Source organism: Monodelphis domestica, chromosome 6, assembly GCF_027887165.1.
Source record: "Monodelphis domestica isolate mMonDom1 chromosome 6, mMonDom1.pri, whole genome shotgun sequence".
Taxonomy (NCBI): Eukaryota; Metazoa; Chordata; class Mammalia; order Didelphimorphia; family Didelphidae; genus Monodelphis; species Monodelphis domestica.
In genome coordinates, this window is record NC_077232.1 from 58574079 (window position 1) to 58591932 (window position 17854).

Here is a 17854-nt window from a genome sequence, read left to right on the forward strand (position 1 = left end):
AAGTCATGTCAAACTAGTGCTTTCTTTTTCCTAGATTGATAAATAAGGGAAATATTATAGATTCCATGTTAGGGTTATGATCTATTAGAATTTAGCCAAGGAATTTAGCAAAGTTTCTCAGATATTCTTGTAGACAACATGGAGAAACACAAGCTTACAGATATTACAGGCTTAAATTTATAGTTGGCAGAACAACTATATACAAACAGTGCTTATTAATGAATCTGGCTTCCTTGGCTTTCTCTAAGTCACATCTAAAATTTCATCTTCTACAGAAGCATTTTCCAATCCCTATTAATTCTAATGGCTTCTCCTATTAAATTATTTCCTATTTTTCCTGTATTTGCTAGTACAGATTTGTTGGTTTGTTATTTCCCTCATTAGACTGCGAGTTCCTTCAGGGTAGGGACTGCCTTTTGCCTCTTTTTATATATCCTCAGAACCTATAACAGTGTTTAGCACATAATAGACATTTAAAAAATGTTTAGTGACTAAATGACTCAAACTTAATTTAAAGGGAAGTTTCTAGTGATATACCAAAGTTTCTATTCTAAGCCTTGTTCTGGTCAACATTTTTGCTGATGACATAGACATGTTTATTAAATTTGTGATGAACAAGTAGGCTAACAATCTGAATTTTAAAAGATCTAAACAATATAAACCAGTAAGCTATGTTTAACTAGATAAAAATTAATAGGAATAAAATGAAATCTTACACTCAGCCCCTTTCCTCCCTAAATCAACTACAGTAGCATATGGTAACACACTAAGATATGGGTTTAATATGTATATATTTTATAGTGTCCCTGTGATTTCATCAATATATTTATTCTTGGAGAGGAACTTCTATCAATAAAGGTCAGCCCCTTTACAACATAAAGCCTTAGAGAGCTATCTGAGTCACCAAGAGATTAAGAGGCTTGGCCCAATTCACACTGCCAATAAATGTCACAGGTAGAGCCTGAACTGAGGTCTTCCCAACACTGATGACATCCCTCTAACCCCTGGGCCATCATGCCTGGAGTGCACATGTCTAGGGACAGAGTCAAAGGGACTATGAGGCACTCTGGGCATTCAGGGTAAATGATTTCATTAGGAAGATAGGCTCATAATGAGTATATTGAAATGATTTTTTATGCAGTCCCATGTTTTCTCTCAGAAGAACTATTTCTAGGTATATTTTTCTTGCATACAATTTCCCATCTCAGGCAACAGATTATTGCTCCTTATAAGAAAAACGCTGCCAGTCCTGAATTGCCAGTTACTTGAAAGAGATCCTTTTCATTATGTCTGCCATCAATGGAAATTTCATTATTCCATTTTGGTCTAATAATCTTCTTTAAAATGCTCAATAATGATAATAAGGAAAAAGACTTGTACAAGAATATTCATAGCTGTACTCTTTGTGGTGGCCAAAAATTGGAAAACGAGGGGATGCCCTTCAATTGGGGAACGGCTGAACAAATTGTGGTATATGTTGGTGATGGAATACTATTGTGCTCAAAGGAATAATAAAGTGGAGGAATTCCATGGAGACTGGAACGACCTCCAGGAAGTGATGCAGAGCAAAAGGAGCAGAACCAGGAAAACATTGTACACAGAGACTAATACACTGTGGTACAATCGAAGGTAATGGACTTCTCCATCAGTGTCAATGCAATGTCCCTGAACAATCTTCAGGGATCTAAAAAACACTATCCACAAGCAGAGGATAAACTGTGGGAGTAAAAACACCGATGAAAAGCAACTGCTTGACTACAGGGGTGGAGGGGAAATGACTGAGGAGAGGCTCTAAATGAACACTCTAATGCAAATACCAACAAAATGGAAATGGGTTTGAATCAAGAACACATGTGATACCCAATGGAATCGCACGTGGGCTATGGGAGAGGTGGTGGGAGGGGGGAGGGAAGAAAAGAAAATTATCTTTGTTTCCAATGAATAGTGTTTGGAAATGACCAAATAAAAATTAAAAAATAAAATAAAATGCTCAATAATGAAATGACCACTTGTTAAGTATGTTATAAAAAGGATTCTTGTTCATTTCTGGGTAAGACGAGGGGTCCCTTCCAGCTCTTGAATGTTGCAAAAATGAAGTTGGTTTTAAAAGGAAAATGTTCATTTAGTCAGGTATGGTTCAAATTAAGCAAGGAGCAAACTCAGTGGAAGTGGTTTGAATATGGACTGAATTTGTAGTGAAAGGTAGGCAAAAGAGAAAGACATCAGTTGTTGATTTCCTTATCAGACAGCCACAAGTCTATGAACTAGCTTTCAAATTTGAAGAGCAGTTGCTCAAACTAAGTTGGCAGATCAAACTAGTCATGGCCACATGCCTTTAGTTTCCTGCAAGAGCATCCCCAGTCAGCATCTTTTTGGCACTCTGAGGGCTAGCCTGGGGACCAGCACTCCCAGGTATCATCTGCCCTACAGAGTGGGCAACAGTAAGAAAATGGGGGGGGGGGATAGGTAGGCAGGGCAGAATGTATAGTTAAAAGCAAAAGGCATGTTCTGAGTTTTAACTGTTTTAACTGTATTCCAGGGGGGTCAAGAAAAAGGAAGCCCAACTATCCTGGTGATAGGTTATTTAGCAGTACTATCTAGTTTTCAAACTTAGCCTAGCAGTTACTCTTGGAGTAAATGACAGATGGAAAAGAAGTCTATTTTTACCCGAAAGGAAGCAAATAGGTCACTCAAGAAGTGGTTACAAAAACTGTGACCCTAAGTCCAAGATAATGTGACTTGATTCTGGAGTCACATTCAGAGAAAGTTAAAGTCAGAATGGTTTTTTATAGGTCATCTAGCACAATACTCTTATTTTCACAGATGAAAAAAAGTGAGGCTTGCAGAGTTAGTGAATTGCCCAACTAACCACCAAACACCGATCAAGCATCTGTTATATGCCAATAAGGCAGCATGGCAGAGTGGAGAGAGGGGCTAGACCTGAACCCAAGAAGGCCTAAGTTCAAGTCCCATCTTTGCAACAAATGGTTTTATGACCCTAGGCAAGTCACTGCCTCTCCATGTTATAGGCAATTCAACTATAAGTGAAGGAGATGTCCAGCTGTCCTGGTGTAAAGGGAGCTTTCTCGCCTGGAATTTTTAATACCAATGAAATCAAAAGTCCAGTCCCAATTCCTAACCTATTATAATATGCCTGAAACTTTCTAGGTGCTGAGGATACAAAAACAAAAGCATCCAGGTCCTCAAGGAGTTTGTAATTTATCAGAGGAGACCAAAAGTCTATATATAAATATATGACCATGGGAAGGGGGAAGGGAAGGCACCAGGAGCTCAGGGAGGGTGGGAAATCAAGAAAGACTTCCAGTATGACTGTGGCTGAGACTGAGTTCTGAAGGAAATAAGTATGGGAGGTGATTCCAGCCTTGGGGAAGAAGTGCAATAGCGTGGAGATGGGGATGGGAGTATTCATTTGAGTGGAAGATACATTTCAAGAACATTTCTGTTAGTTTTTAGCCTGGCCTGAGACTAAAAGGACAGACACTACCTTGGACAGTGTCAATGATTACCAAAGATTTTTTGACAGCTGTCAAACTGGTATACAGAGGGAATACCACAGACATAATATGTTTATATTAAAGAGATCTGACAACGTTTCTCAGGATATGCTTGTAGACCAGAGGGAAAGACAGTCTAGATGGTAAGAGAGTTAGTTGGATTCATAACTAATTAAATGCTCAAATCCAAAGGATAAGCATTAAAGGAGCCATGTTAAACTGGAGGGCAGTATTTAATTGATTTAGCCATAGACCTTTCCTTGACCTGGTTCTCCTCATGTTTTTAACCATGACTTTAATAAAAACACAAATGGTACATGTATCAGATTTGCAGATGACATGAAGCTGGGATTGATGGCTAATATGTTGGCAACAGAATTTTAATGTAGAACCCAGAAATCCTCTAGAGGTAGGCTTACTTGAATAAAATGGAATTAAATGTGAAGTTTTGGGTTTTTTTAAACCACTGTATAAACACTAGATAAGGCTGGACAGTAGTTCATGTAAAAGCTATCTGGGGATTTTAGTAGACTATAAATGCAATATAAGTGTTATGTGGCAGCCAAAAAATTCTAATGAAGTCATAAGACTATATAGTCTTTAAAAAAACATAGTGCCCAAGGGTGGTAGTCATACCACTCACACTGATAACTTGTGGTATAATGAAGGGACTAGAAGCCAAACCACATGAGAATTAGTTTAAGGAATGAAGACTATTTACCCTGGAGAAGTTGAAATATTGTCTTTTGCAAAAAGAATAAGGCTTATTATTCTTGATGTTAAAAGGCAGATTTAGAAGCAATAGGTGGAAGCTGTAAAGCAATAGATTTTTTTAAAATTTAATTAAAATTTTGTCCCATTCACAAAAATCAATTTTCTTCCCTTTCCACTCCCAATCTCCCATTGGGAAAAAGGGAAAAAACAAAACAAAAACAAAATCTTCTTTTGTAAACATTCATCATAAATAAGCAAAAGGCACTCCCCATATTGTCCATGTCCAAAAAATAAATATTTTAATCTTAAAGCAGTTGATTCTGATGTGCTATGGGAATACTTCTTTATCAGCAAAGCTGTCAAAAAAGCACAAAGGGCTGTCCTACAATGTAGGGAGGGAGTTTCCTATTGCAGGAAGATCAGAGGTTAGATGGCTACTTGCCATCCAGGTAATATTACTAGGCAAATAGATATGAAATTGGAAATAAAAGGAAAACTATTAAACTTATGCCTAGCTCAATTTGTATTATCTCTTTAACTCAGCATGCATTTGTTGTCTCGTATAAGGAACTATAGTAAGTGATACAAGTATTAATAAGAATATAAATTGAACTTATATTTAGAGATGTTCTTCTAGGCTTTGCCTAGAATATTTAGGTTAGTCCTTCATGGGAGTAATGCTGTTAAGCCTCCAGGGCAGCCTTGATGTCCAAGGATTCCTTTTCTGGGATTATGGTTTTGCTTTGTGCATGTGTATGTGTGTGGGAGAGAGAGAAAAACAGAGAAAGAGAGACAGACAAACAGACAGAGACAGCATACAGAGATGGGGAGGGGGAGACAGGTGGAAATCTGCATTTCCACAGCATTCAGGCAGCTGTAAAAATGAACCATGAGAGCTTCAACTTGAGAAACCAGATGATCTTACTTGCAGTAAATATGGAAAAGGCAGAAAATTTTGTAGTGATATGAAGGGATACGTATACTTACTTACTTCATTTGTATTTCCATGAACAACAAATAAATTGCCACAGATATAGAAAGCCCAGATTGGCCTCCTGAATAGAGAAATTACGAGGGTTGGAAAGACCTCTCTCCCTTCTAAACTGAGGCTGAATTGAGGAGCAGGACAGGGTATTTTTTTTAATCCTTTACCACTTCCTATCTCAGAATCAATACAATGTTTTGGTTCCAAGGCAGAAGAATGGTGAGGGCTAGGCAATAGGAGTTAACTGACTTGTCCAGAGTCACACAGCTAGGAAGTGTGTGGAACCAGATTTGAACCAAGGACCTCCTGTACCTAGGCCTGGCTCTCTATCCATTGAGCTACCTAACTGTTCCCAGGATAGGGTATCTTACTTGAGAGAATGGAATATGTTTCAAAAAGAAAGTTTTCTTAAATCTCTCTGAAGTTGCTTGCCATCTTGGGGAGTTGAGAGTGACTGAGGGAGAGAATCTAGAACTCAAAAATCTAAAAATATGAATGTTAAAAATTGTTTTTATAGCTAATTGGAGAAAATATTATTTAAAAAAAACTTTAAAGGTCTTTCTGAAAATGTTGAGGGAAATGTTGAAAGATGATATCAAGGGAAGAATGAAAACTAAACTTTCATTCACTAAACTTTTGGAGCTAATATTTACAAGGCTCTCAACAGAACACAGAACAGGGAACTGGATTCTCTGAGCAAGGAGCAGCCTCTTGTGTGTTCAAAAAAATGATGATGTGGACCCACAGGTGCCACAAGCAAAAAGGGAGCCAAGTACCGGCAGCTGACAATGACGATGAGGTACCAATGCTGTTATTTGCTGATTTGATATGAATAATTAAAAAGCTTGCCATCTTCTTGGGCATATGTATCTAGAGTGGAGAGAGCCAACCTCTGATTTTATGAAAAGGCACAAATGATACCAGTAGAAGGAACCTAGTGATGATGAAATCTTGGGATGGAACACAAAGACCATAGGGGACACAGATGGTGTCTTCATCACTGTTGCCAATTGAGGGTAGAGGTTTTGTAAGAGAAACACTGACATGATAAGTGAACAGCTGGATAAAAATAATACCTGAGAATATTATTTGGATTCCTGGACCACAATTTATAGAATGAGGGGCTCTTGATCAATGATACCCCTAGAGAGATCCACTAAAAATATAACTATATGGAGTCCTTTAAATCTAATAGTAGAGGGATTTAAATTGAAAATGGAGAGGGGCAGCTGAGTAGCTCAGTGGATTGAGATCCAGGCCTTGAGATGAGAGGTCCTAGGTTTAAATCTGGCCTCAGACACTTCCCAGCTATGTGACCCTGGGCAAGTCACTTAACCCCTATTGCTTAGCCCTTACTGCTCTTCTGCCTTAGAAACAATACATAGTATTGATTCTACGATGGAAGGTAAGGGTTTTAAAAAAAAAAGAAAAGAAAAAGGAGTGGAAGGGAGAAGAATACCCAATGCATATATGCCAAACCAGACATTAAAAAGAATATAAGAAAAATAATATATAAGAAAAAAATTACTAGAGGCTTGATAATAAGGAAACAATTCCCAATATGAAAGCTAGGAACAATAAATGCATAAAGTGTGTAAAATGGATCAGATGACCAAGAAATCTTAATATAAGGAGGCAAACAAGTTATTTCTGAATTTTGGTGGGATGAAACTCATGAATGGATATGGCTACACAAGAGTGTATCTTATTGAAAAGGAAGAGAATAAATAAAAAGGTGTAGTCTAGTAATATAATTTTGAAAATATATCTTTGAGAAAATATAAGAATAGAGAGAGGAAACCTCTGTAAAAAAATAAATAAAAAGGGAAGGTGAGTATTAATGGAGAAAGAAATGGAAGTCATTTGTTCTAAAATCTATACTCTGGTCTAGAAGTGTCAAAGATGTAGTCTCTTAAATAGTGTCCAAAACAAATTAAAATATAATGGGAAAATATAACAAAATAAACAAAAATCTAATAAAACAGATATTATTACATTTTAAAACTAATTCAATACGCAGTCTGTATAGATTAGTGGCCCACAGATTCTATTTGAGCTTTTGAAACCTCTGTTCTGGACTCCCTGGATTCTCAGAGGATTATGAAGACCTGAAGACAAGCTATCGTAGTTAGGGCAAACTCTAAAACTGTCAAAAGTGGAGCAAATGAAAAAATTTTGACTTGCCTAAATGACAACTATATTCATTAAAAAGTAGAATGAACAATGGATATTGTTATACTAGGCCTGATTTTGACCAACAAGGAGGAACTCATTGCTGAAGTAAAAATACCAAGAATGAAGTAAAAATACCAAGGACTATATAGGAAAATAATAAGGAAAGTTAGGCATAGTTTGACATGCAACCTTTACTTTTGGAGAATGGGTTTCATTTCAAAGCATTTGGACGAAGAATAGATATCTCATAGGTTGATGACATAATAGGAGAAATCAGTCTAAGAGGGATGATAAACTCTCAAGAATGAAATTATTTCTGAAGAAATAAAAGTGAGTGCAGTGAAAAAGAAAAGGAAAAGATGTCTAAAAGATACCAATGGGACTGCATTGGAAAATCATCAATTAAACTGATTAAAAAAAATTTCATGGAAGATGGAAGGAAGTATAGTTAACAGGGGCTGAATACAAATAAGAGTGACATGGTCCTATGAGAACAAGCTATCTTTTGTGATTACTAAGTCCTGTCAATAATCTTTGAAAGGTCATGTAAAACACATGGAAATACCACAGGAATGGAGACAGGCAAATGTTGTCATCTTAAGAAAATAATATCTGAAAACTACTAATTTCATCAAAGCAAGTTAGGTCAGATTTGGATTAGATTTACACTGCTTAGCCCCTGGAGGTAGAACTTGAAGGAATTAAGTTGAACTGCAGTAATTTCAGCAATGACCACCATCTCTAGTCACCAAAAAAAAGAAGTCTCAAATGGCAAAGGAAAAGGGTCCCAAATGTTACCCATGATAACCATGAAATGCACACAGTGATGATAGTAAGAGACCAGACTGCAAAAAGAAAAGGAGGGGAAATGTGAGCTAATATGAACAGGCAGTCTTCATCCATCTAAAATGTCAGGATCCTTATGTTTCTAAGCAAAAAGGATTTAATTCCTCTAAAAGCTTCTTTAACTATTATTATTTCTTTCTGAACTACACCAAAAATAGTCTGAATGAATATATTTCAAACTTGTTTCTGACTTCATACTCTCATTCTCAAATTAATTCATTTTCCTTGAAGAACCTTCAAGTATATTTCAAAAGAATAAAAACTATAGTTATCATTTTAAGAATTAATATAAAAATATATTTTTCTACTTATCTTTTATAAAACTCAGGAATCTTATCTACATTTCTTTTAATTCAATGAGTAAGTCAGCAAATTAGCATCACAATTTAACTTGGATACTGATTCATGTGTGATTGAACTATATTCCTAATCATACTGTAGAATTTGGTTTGACTATTCTGGCTATGGAAAATACTAATAGGAGAATATCTTTCCCTTGAATTAGCTTAAAGGAGACAGAATGAAGGAAGAAGGGGACAGGACTTATCAGAAGAAATCGTAGGAAACAATTTATCTAAGCAAATTAGTTATTTTATCAATGCTGGGAACAGCTCCACAAGTAGTTTTTTAAATGTAAGTAAAGGTACAAAAGTTTAACTCTCATATAGAAGGAAGAGGGCCTAGCAGAACCCAAACCTAAACTACAAAGTAGTAGTCATCAAAACAATTTGGTACTGGTCAAGAGAGACTCTCCTCTTTTTCTTTTAAGTAGACCTGATTAAGTGTATACAAAAAGAACAAATGAATATAATGGCCTAGTGCTTGATAAATCAAAAGTCTCCAAATGCCAAGATAAGAATGAGATGAAAACTGCTGGGAAAAATGAAAAACAATTTGACAGAAATTAGGTTTGGGCCAATATCTCACACTACATATCAAGGTAAGCACAAATTGAGTCCATGACCAAGACATAAAGGGTGACATCATAAACAAATTAGAGAAAGAAGGAAGAAATAACCTTTCAGATTTATGGATAGGGAAAGAATTCAGGATCAAATAAGGGGGAGGGGGAGAAGGATCATAGAAGATAAACAGACAAGTTTGATTATATAAAATTTAAGTTTTTGCACAAACAAAACCAAAGCATCTGCAATTAGAATGGAAGCACATAAATTGGGGGAAATCTTTGTGTTGTTTTCTTTTAATAATTTCTTACAAAAAAGTGGTATTTTACATACCATAATTTATTTAACCATTCATCAGTCGATGGGCAATTTCTTAGATTGGCCCTACCTCCAAAAAACTGCTATAAAGATTTTTATGCACATAGGCTCCTCCCTCTCCCTTGATCTCTTCGGAGCATAGGTCTAATAGGTATCAATTGGTGAATGGCTAAACAAACAACTTGGAAAGATTTAAGAACAACCATGACTCCAGAGTTAAATAAATAAGGATGTGCCTGGAGAGAACAACTGATCAAAAAATACAACTGTAGGAAGAAATAAAGATTATATTATGGAGTACAGCCATAACTAAAACTGAAATTTCATGTAGAGAAAGAGCAAGTAGGCGAAGCTAAGATGATGGAGTGAACCAGAGTTTCTCTGAATCACCCAAGAATTCTCTGACCAAGATTAAAATATCACCACAAAATGAATAAAGGAGTGAAAGAACCAACAAGGAGATAGAATGAACCAACCTTCAAGAAAAGAAAAACCCAAAAGGTAGGCAGAGATCATCTGGGGAACTGGGGTGAGAGAAGATTAGAGCCAGCAAAAGGCTGTAGCAAGGAGGGAAGAGCAAGCCAAGAGCACCCCACACACACACACTCCACATCTGCTGGCCTAGGTTTGGAACCTAAGACCAAGCCAACATTCAGATCCCGAGACCCTACCTGGGTAAATAGTGGTCCAAGCCAAACCATACTCCTTGAAATTTCAAACCTGTGGAGAAGTCTGGAGTCCCAGCCCAGGGCAGAATGGGCCGAAGTGGGCTGATCCATGTGGGCCCAAGGCGATGCCAAGAATCACAGTCTGGGCTTGGGATGAGGACATTGCTCACACTTTGGGGTGGTTGATGGTACTAAGTACTGATCTTTTTGCTGAAAGAGTAAGTAATCAATTTGGAGAGGTAGGTTGAGGTCAGATTATGTAGGAAGGTTCTTGAAAACCAAGCACAGGAGGAATTCAGATTTGATGCTGCTAAATAATAGAAGTAGATTAACAAGAGAGATCAATCTGGTAGTGATATATAGAAGAGATGGAGGGGGAGAAAAAAGCCTGTGGGCAAGAAATCAGTTAGGCAGCTGCAGGAACAAGGTAGTGGCATATTAAACATGCCTTTCAATGAGAAACAAAAGTAAACAAGCTAAGACTTCAGAAAAAAAACACAACATACTACTTTCACTGCATGTCCTAGGGTAAAAACAGATTCAGTCCAAAGCCTGCTATAGCTGAATCAGTATTTAGTGAGTACCTACTGTGTGCCAGGCATTATGCAAAGTGCTATTCAAATACAGAATGATTACTCTAAAATCTGAGCTACAGTATAAACTCAAACATGGAAATCATGTATTATCAAAGATTAAGTTGTGTTCTGGGTATTTTTGCTGCATTTTAGTTTTTTGGGAAGATGCAGAACATAAATTCACTATATGGTATAGAGGAGAACCACAATAGTACATTTTATATAACATGCTCTTGACATAACATTGTTTTCCCTCACTGTCTAAATTTATTTTTAGCATACAGCATTTAAAAATCCTACAAGCCTACCTATCCCCCATCCTTAGGTTAAGAAGTTGGCAAAGAGCTGAAAAAGGGGAAGAGAATGTGGGAGAAGTATCTGAGGGGCGTTTCTTCAATAAGTGACATGATGGAGTTTAGGGTGATGCATTTTCAGATATGAAGAAAATTGAAGCTGAGGAATGGTTAAACTCCCACATCATCAATGAGATGTCTGAAGAGGAATGAATAGAGACACATAGGGTTTGTACTAAGAAAATGAAAGAAGAGGAAGGCAGGGCAAGAGAAATAAAAAATTCACAACGGGATCTTTTTTTAAGGAAACATTTACATAGATTTCATAGGATTTAAGATTAGAAAAGAGCTTAAAGATAGATCATCTATTCCAGCTGCCTCTGTTTACAAATGAGGACATTAAAATAAAAGTTCAGAGAGAAGCAAGTTGGCAATGGTCACACAGGTAGTAAAAAATAAGATGAGATTCCAATTTGAGTCCTCAGACTAAATCTATGCTGTTTCACCTAAAACATGTTTTCTTTTGCAAATTCTGACTGATTCTGGGGGGCAATGGCCAAAATCAGCACCAAACCTACAGTTGTACAGCTTCACCAATGGGGGGGGGGTGAAATTCTCTTAAGAACAATTGTGTAACCAACACATGCTGGTGTTCAGAATTTAGGGAGTAAGTGAAGTTGGTTGCTGGGGAAGTAGGGCAGAGTTTGCCAGCATTACCAGACTTACACCCAGGCATTTTCAGTCTTGCTTCCAAGACTGCATTAGAACTAAGGACATCATGGGAGTTGAAAACAAATCTCTCCACCCCAGCTCCTTTTAAATTTTGCCAAGTGAAATACCTGGGATTATTTGAAGGGGACTTGAGCTAACAATGTCCAGGTATGCTAGCAGTGAAAAAGGAATTTGGGGTCAAGGCAAGAATCAAGACTGAAAGAACTTGTGTAGCAGGAGCAGGGGAAAGTTCCAGACAGACCTCTAGTGAGCTAGAAGCCCAGGATTGGGGCCCGAATCATAAAAGAGTTTAAGTAATCCCCCCATGTACTAGGCTATAGTTCAAGAGCTAGCTAGCAGAACTTTCTTCTCCTTGGAAAAAAAGCTGAACTGCAGCTGGTGACCAGCAGGTGGTAGCAGAGAGCAGAAGCATCTCAGTGGAGGTCCCCACAGGCCCAGCATGATGTGGTACCAGAGAACATCAAGACTTCTCCAGGCTTGGAGGGAGGAGCTCCCCTGTCACACAAGGTCCACCACCATATTTCTGGCCTATGACTGGGCTCCTTCATGCCAGGATCCTCCATATCTTCTCTCTACCACTGTGGCATATGGGAACACGGGTAAGGGCACAACTATGTGAAGAGGGAAAATTCTTTGCTGCTTACAAAATTTCCTATGTTGTTTGTTTTGAATTTCTGTACTCACTGCTTGGCTCTTAAATTCAAAGACTTAGAGGAGTCTTCAAATTTGGTTTAGAGTAATGACTGACCTAATGAAGAGATTTTACAGTAGTTCTCAGGACCCCTGTGGGAAGGAGGCCTCAGGGACTCTAACAGCAACATATGGCTGAAAATGTGGGAGATTCTGACTGGAGTCTTCATGGGGAAAAGGGATTTAGGCTTGTTGTGCTTGACCTAAAGGCAAAACAGGTCCAATGGATCAAAGTTACAGAAAAGCAGATCTTAGTTTTAGCTTAAGTAAGAACTTCCAACACATCACAGCTCTTCCAAAGTGGGAGGGAAGTCCCACTTCATGAAACAATATGCTTCTATGACAAGAAGTCTTCATCCAGAGGTTCAATGATTAGTTCTATCAGGGATTCTAGAAAAAGAGATTCCTCTTTCACACTGGATTTGACTAAATGATTTCTTAAATTCCGTCCAATTCCAAAATACTAGGATTCTATAGATTCTCTGCCCAAGCCACGTAGGATTTTTATTCATATAGATATGTTTGTTTATATGTATATATAAAAATATAATTCAATTTAACTTAACAAGCATTTATGAAGGACCTACTATGTGCCAGATGCTAAAAATTCAAAGACAGAAACAAATCATCCCCTGACCTTAAGGAGCTTATATATTTTACTATTATAAAATAATGGTTTCATCTTTCCTATAAATAGTTATAAATAGAATCAGCAGCAAAATCTGGTACAACTTCGTTTCAGGCACAGCACATTAAAGCTGGGGAAAAAAAACTAAAAAGCCCAATTGTGGATTTTATAAAACCTAGGTGCTGCCTATATTTTGGAGCAACTTTATGGCAAAAGGTTATATAGTATTCCAGTATTTTATGATTTAAGTTCTATATTTATTCATTGGAACATTTCCATTGTTAAGTCACAGTAATCTCTTACCTCCCCTAGGCTTAGGTTTCCCTTAAAACTCTGTCCAGGGCCATTTTTTCTTTTCTATTTCCCTTAGTAATTTCATTGATTCCTATGGATTTAATTATAATTTCCATGCAAGTTCTTCCCAAACACATAAATATATCCAATATTAAGAAAAAATTGCAATAAGACTATGGGGGTCACTGTGCATGTTTCAACCACAATTACTCTCAAAGAGATTTGTACGAAGTTGTAAAGGAGTCACAGTCTACATTGGAAGAACAATACCAAAGAAATAACAGTTTCTAGACATATAAAATCTTACATGGTTATAGACAGGAATTGTTTAATTTTCTAGAAAAGGACTATCTCCTCACTAAGACCTTTGATTCTAGCAGAAGTATTACTTCATCAGAAATAAATAAATAATGGATAGAAGACAACACATTTCAAAACAAGGTCAGAAATTTTAATTTTTGCATCATTATGCTCTTGGTGTTCTCATTAACTAAGTTGGTCTATACTGCTAGCACAAGATTAAATATATAAACTACGTAGAAAATATAGACTTTGACATAAAGGAAGAAATCACACTCACTTCCTTTTCCTGCCCTGCAACAAAGGTTATATGATTGAATGGAAAGACTGGATTGTGAATCAGGAGGGCTGGGCTGAAGGCTTGCTTCTACCACTATCTGTATGACGCCTGTATGATGTCACTTAACCTTCTGGCTTGTTTCCTCATCTATAAAGTGAGGGAGTTGGACTGGAAGATGGTAACTACAGTTTTAATGCTTTGAAACAGTAAGTGCTTGATAAATGTTATGTTCAACCAAATTCTACCTCAATGATTCTATTATGCCACCGAAAGAATGAATCTTGGGGTTGGAAAGGGTTTAGAGTTCATCTAGTTTAAATCTGAGAGAAAATGAATCCAATGTATTCTACCTTATTAGACTCCATCTAGAATATGAATTCAACTGAGGCATGAATTCCCTCAGCAACATATTTGTCAAGTGGGAACTCACTATGTTCCAAAGTAGCCCATTCCATTTTGGGACAGCTTTACTTGTTAGAAAGGGTGTTTATTTTTAAGATTATGCAAAACCCTGTAACTACCTTTCACTGGGCACAGGAATTCCTAAGGCCAAAATAGAACATTATTCCATATCCCAAAGACAGTGGTTATTTCTCCCCTAAATACTCTCTTCCCAGATTAAATATCTCCATTTGCTTCCAGCATTCCTCAGGATGAAAGAATTTCACCTCTATCCCCCTTACCATCCTGGTAGACCTTCTTTTGGATATATGCATTACTTTATCAATATCCTTATTAAAATGGGGAGCCCACAAACTGAGCACAAAATTTTAGATGTGACCTGAAGTGGCAGAGTACAGTGGAACTTTCACTTTCTAGACAATACACTTATATTAATATACTTAAGAGATCACATTAATGTTTGTGGACACAATGTGGACTCATTCTGAGTTTGCAAGACCACTGAAATCCCTGGAGTCTTTTTTATATGAACCCCTGTCTAGCCATAGTTTCTGAAACTATATCCCCAGAATTTTACATATATTTTGAATTGTTTAATTTAGCTCTGATTACATTTGCCTGTCATTACTGCAGCTAGGTTTCTTTTGAATATCAAAATTTCAGATAGTCCTTTCTAGGCTTTAATCTTTTCAAAATTTGATAAGCATGCCATCTTCACCTTGCAGCCCAAAGAAAATGTTTTCCCTGGAATAATTTTTAAACAGATACTTCAGAGATATTTGGCAGATAAATATTTTTCTGAGTTTTAAATTAATTATATTTAGAAAGTTAGGGCTAGAAAGGACAGACTTTAGAGATCATCTTTTTCAAATCCTTCATTTACCAATAAGAAGCCTTATAGGGCTCCCAGAGGTTAAATGACTTACCCAAGATCACAAAAGTAAGATGATGCTAAAGTTGGATCTCGTACCTAACTCCTAGTTTTATGTTTTAAAACTATAAAAGGCTGGTTATTTATTACGAAGAGAAGTAGGTTCTTTTATATTTGATGTTAAAATAAAAATTAATGCAAAATTAAGTAATGCCAACTATTACAGTTAAGCTTTCATCTTTTACATTTAAAATATGAAAATTCCCTTAGACATCCAGTTGTCAAATTGTATAGTTTCAAATCCTGGATCAGAAATTAATTTTAAAAAATTCATCTTAAATATGTTAAAATAAACTATTTTAAAAACTTGGTAATGAAATGTGAATTGAAAACTGAGAAGTTTAATATTTCAGAATGTACTAATATGTTAACTAAATCTAAAATAATGCTTTTCTCTTGGAAAGAAGAAAATCAAGGTATAACTCAAAATTACTTACCAATGGTAAAAATTATTTTGAACTCAACAATAAATGAAATTAAGAAACCAAAAAACCCAAATTTACAATAGAAGCCAAAATTATCACAAAGAACATTTTACCTATTGTTAATCACATAGCAAAAACAGATGACAGGAAGATAGGTAAATGACAACAAACACCTCTCAAAATGCACCAAATATCTAAAATGCACCAAATTTTAAAACTATCTTTTAAAAATCAAATACTGTTAAGGAATGCTTGTTATTCAATACAAAAACAACTATTCCGAACAGTTAAGAAAACTTTAGTCTAATGACTAAATTTCTACTCAAATACAGAAACCATTATGTAGTTGATGGGTAAAGTGACCAGCAACAGTGAAGGTAGATTAGCTGATATAGGAAGCAAAGGACCCAAGCCAAGTGGGTTTAACTCGGGTCAGTTACCTCAACTTAAAGTATAAAAAAAGAGAGACAAACGTAGTAAAAGCCATACCAAGTGTAATGACGTTTTTTCCAACCCCAAAACACACTTCCCTCTCCGATCTCTCCCCTTTTCACCTGGAGGAAAGACGAGCAATATGAGAGTCCCAGAAAGCAAGTCTTATTTATCTTCTGTCACATTTACTAAGCAAACAAAAGTTAGTTTTGCTGTTGACACCAGACAAACACAAGAACCTTTCCCCCTCCCCTTGACATCTGTCAAACCCAGGTGGTTCAACTAGCCTCATTCAGCTAAAATAACTTCGACAGCGTCTCTCCCCAGGGGCCCGAGGAGCAGGCAACACGTTCCAGAAGCGCTATCTGTCATTTCAGCACCAGCTCAACTCCGGGCTGCTCACCATCCCGGGTCCAAATTTCAGAGAATTAGCGAATTGAGGGTGGAAGTCCAACCTAACTGCCTTAGTGGCCCATCGTCTCTAACGCTCCGGAGGCGATCCAGCCGTCTCCTTAACTATTCTCTCTCCAAGGTTTGGGCAAGAGGAAGTAACTGGCCAAAACCCAATGTAAACCCTGGGCACCTGACAGAGTCGGTTGGGTGGGATCCCCCCAACGTGCACCCCGGTTCTCACTTTCCCCACCCCCAAATCAGAACAAGTCCTTTCGGACTCTTCGTATCCCCAGCGCTTAAAGGAGCAGAGCCCGACACACAGTAGGCGTTTAATAAATGTTTACAGAATTTAACTTAATTGCTCGGAGCGAAAGCGGGTTAGAGGCATGGTGGGTAGAAGGATTCCCCCTCATTCTCATATTGACAGAAACTCACGCCGATTTCCTCGCTTCCCTGACATATACACGCGCGAGCCAGACAAGGCTCCCCGATTCCCCAGTAATTCTCTCCGGGGGAGGGAACTGTCCCTTTAAGAGGTAGCAAACCGTGCCCCCTCCCCCATTACAGGTAGAGAAAAATTGGAGGAGGGGAGGGTCTGGTGAGTAAACTAGAAACCCTGCACCTTTAAGGTGACAGCAGGAACCTTTGCTTCTCCCCCCTCCCCCGCTCCAGAGAGGGGACCACCAGAGGGAGAACGGTCGCTATGCGCCTTTAAGAGAGGCTGCCCTCTTCGTCCGGGGAGGGGTGGTGGTTGGGGGAGTAAAGGGGGAGGGGGCCTGTGCCTTTAAGGGAGACAGACGTCCGACGGCGCTTGGCGGCCCCGGGGCACTGTGCCTTTAAGGGCGTCAACGGTCCCTGAGGGCAGCCGGAGCCCGAGCCGGGGCCCAGAGCCTCTCAGCTACCCGCCGCCTGGCCAGCCAAAAGGACTCACCATGGGCGGGCGAGCTGCCCGGCGGGCGCGCGGTCCGGGGCCCCAGCTCTCCTCACTTTCCGTGGCGGCAGCGGCGGCGGCGGCGGTAGCGGCGGCGGCGGCAGAGGAGGAGGCAACTGCGAGCCCCACTCCAGTAAACAGGCACCTCCGTCCCTGACCTACTTTCTGCCTTCCCTAAATGTCGCACCACTAACCTACTTTCCGACCAATCCGCTCCCCGCCGGCCCAGGCCCGGCCCCCAGTCCACCAATCGTAGGGCCCAACCCCCTTTACTCCTCCCTCCAATGGAGGAGCCAGGAAGCCCGGATACCTGCCTCTCTCCACGAGCCAATCAGAGAGCCCAGAGGGACCCCGGTTCGGCGGCCACCGCTCGCCTATCGACGTTCTGCTCCAGCGGCCAGATTCACCAATCGTTGAGGTCC

General features: G+C 38.5%; 1 protein-coding gene across 1 annotated transcript in view; it reads right to left on the reverse strand.

Moving 5' to 3' along the window:
* Nucleotides 1–17591, reverse strand: part of BMAL1 (basic helix-loop-helix ARNT like 1) — a 111760-nt gene extending 94169 nt beyond the window's left edge. Inside the window, exon 1 of the mRNA XM_007497130.3 lies at nucleotides 17433–17591. The gene's annotated coding sequence lies outside the window, so the exon portion shown is untranslated. The remainder of the gene's footprint in view (nucleotides 1–17432) is intronic.
* Nucleotides 17592–17854: the final 263 nt, after the last annotated feature.